This window comes from Penaeus japonicus, unplaced genomic scaffold (assembly GCF_977035675.1).
Source record: "Penaeus japonicus unplaced genomic scaffold, GWHDUDI00000001_assembly GWHDUDI00000040, whole genome shotgun sequence".
NCBI lineage: Eukaryota > Metazoa > Arthropoda > Malacostraca > Decapoda > Penaeidae > Penaeus > Penaeus japonicus.
The window spans coordinates 13,650,849-13,653,348 of record NW_028234442.1 but is presented as its reverse complement, the minus strand read 5'-3'; the positions used below and the strand labels follow the sequence as shown (position 1 = coordinate 13,653,348).

At 41.3% G+C, this 2,500-nt stretch overlaps 1 protein-coding gene across 1 annotated transcript in view; it reads left to right on the top strand.

Moving 5' to 3' along the window:
* The window catches only part of LOC122252426 (glutamate receptor ionotropic, NMDA 2A-like), a 66,430-nt gene that overhangs the window by 47,109 nt on the left and 16,821 nt on the right, over window positions 1–2,500 (top strand). The window lies entirely within an intron of this gene.

Sequence of the window (2,500 nt, the reverse complement as noted above, 5' to 3'; positions counted from 1 at the left end):
AAAGCTTTTGTTTCGCTACAAGGTCCTGCTCGAGAGGGTCTTTACTAAGTAACTTCGTTTGCATTTTACTTTTATGCTGTTTTATGAAGTAAAGGAGCAGCAACATAATCAGTAAGGTCATCGACTGAAATCGTATCGAGGGAGTAAAATGGCCGTGGCAAAATCTGCACGATCTGCAACCAGACAGATGGTTCCTTAGTATAATTAATGCCATCGGGAAAACAACAGGTGACGTATAATCATGCAACACACGAGATAATCAGGGGAACCATGAGTTTCTCCGGAAGATTGCAAAGTTCCAGTTATTTTCTGCTTTAAAAGCGACGAATGAAGCTTCGCTCCGTGCAGGATAAAGAGGCATGGTAGCTCTATGGAGAGGAATGGCGCGCAACGATGGGCGGTAAGGAATATTCCTAAGCTTTTATTATCATTAGGAGTAGCATTTTATTATCGTTCCTATTATTGTTATTATCATTATTATTTTAATGACTATTATTATTTTTATCATTATTACTATTATTATCATCATTATCGTTGTTATTATTAGTATTATTATTATTGTTTAAAATATATATTACGCCTTCTAATATTCCTAGATGGGTAAATTATGAGTGCTTCAAAGCTGTGGTTGAGCAGTCGCAACAATTGCATCAAAATCTGGGCCGTGGCGAGCTGGTTGCAATGCCTCGTAATTCACGACCGATCTCGATATGCAGCGTCGGCCGAGGGGCCAAGCCTCCCTAACTGAACATGAGCAGCAAAGGCGGCTGCCGAAGCAAGCGAGAGGCACCGAGGCTTGCTGAGGAAGGTAAACGTGGAGAATGAGGAGAACGTTTGCCACTGAATAAATAAATAGGTAAATAAACGGCGCTCGAACTCAGACAGATTAGAGAAGCAACTATTTCAATTCTTGGCTGTTGTTGTGGATGCTGTAGCCATGTCGTACAGGAATTTACAGATGGGAATGTTATTTTATGCTTCGAATATGGCTATGCTTATATGCTGAGCCTTGGACGATATTTCTGGATAACAAATTGAAAGTGGCCAGTATCCAATGTATAAGATTTTAAGATTATAAGATTTTGGGGATCCATCAACATGGATCACCAAACTAATTTCACAAAAAAGTCGGAAATGTCGGAAAGTCTTGCTATTTACAGTGAGTATTTGATCTGTTTCTTGAATTCCCTTTTCGTATCCAGGCTTGTTGACTGCATACCAGGTAGCCAGGGTTACCAATGCTTTGCCTTCCTGCTTAGATATCAGCAACCCTGATATTGAGACGTGACACCATAGGTCAGATCCAGATGGCATGCGACCTCCGTTGCTGTACGTGACACGTGACATGACTAGTGTCTTGTCATCCGCACGGGATTCACTGGACTCCAGAGGATTAAGACTTTGTTTTTTGGCAGGAAACTACCAATCTTTAGGATCTTTCTTTGGCGCCTAGTTCCTCAAGTAGTCGCTAGCGAGTAAGATAAGAATACGACTGATCTTCAAACATCCACACTTGTCGTTGCCAGTCTGAGGAACCAGGATCCACACGGCGAACTTCCAAAAAAGAAAGAGAAATCGGAGTCAAAGATCAGTGTCATGATATGACTCACAGACAGATCTGTCAGTGTCGTGACCATGGCGATGTGTCCTAGAGTAATAAAAGCATCTCAGTGGGTTCAGATCTTCAGCGGTTTGTGACAGCGCATATACATATATTGCAATATGCGTTCTTGTATACTCATAGTGGAGAGTGTTGATGGAATGGGTGGAATGTCAGGGGCTGCCACAGGAAGGCGCTTTTCACCTGAGCAGATAACGCGAGGCAGCGCCGTTGCAAAGCTTCAACCAGGGTGCCACATCTCTGACAGGGCTGATACTCTGACCGAAAATCGATCCGATTCCCTTTGAGACGAGGACGTGTTGCACGAAGAGTGGCTGCAACTCGGAGGGTCTGCATCAGTTCGAAGGCTTTAGGTGGTGAGGGCATAAGAAGTCCTTCCCCTGCCGAGGGAGGCGGATACTGACTATGCATCAGCAGAAAGGGATCCCAAAGTGTGAGCCCCGTTCGTGGCGAGTTAAAAGGAAGTGGCTGTCGGATGCCTTCCTTCGGCACTCATATTTCCTTTGCTTTATAATGGTTTCTGGATAACAGGCAGTTTTTAAGGGAGTTTTTAAGGGAATCGCTAGTCCAGGTTGAATCTTTGTTTATACACACACACATATATAGATAGATATATGCATATATGTATATATATATATATATATATATATATATATATATATATATATATATATATATATATATATATATATATATATATATATACGTATATGCATTTATTTACTTACACACTCACCATCAGTCTATATCCCTGATATACGGGTCTGAAAAAAAAATAATGTTGAAAGAATGGACTGAATTGTGGTGTTTATATTAGTGAATGTTTAACATGTGTTTCCTTGACTGCATGAAATGTTTCATGGTACTGCGAGCTGCATG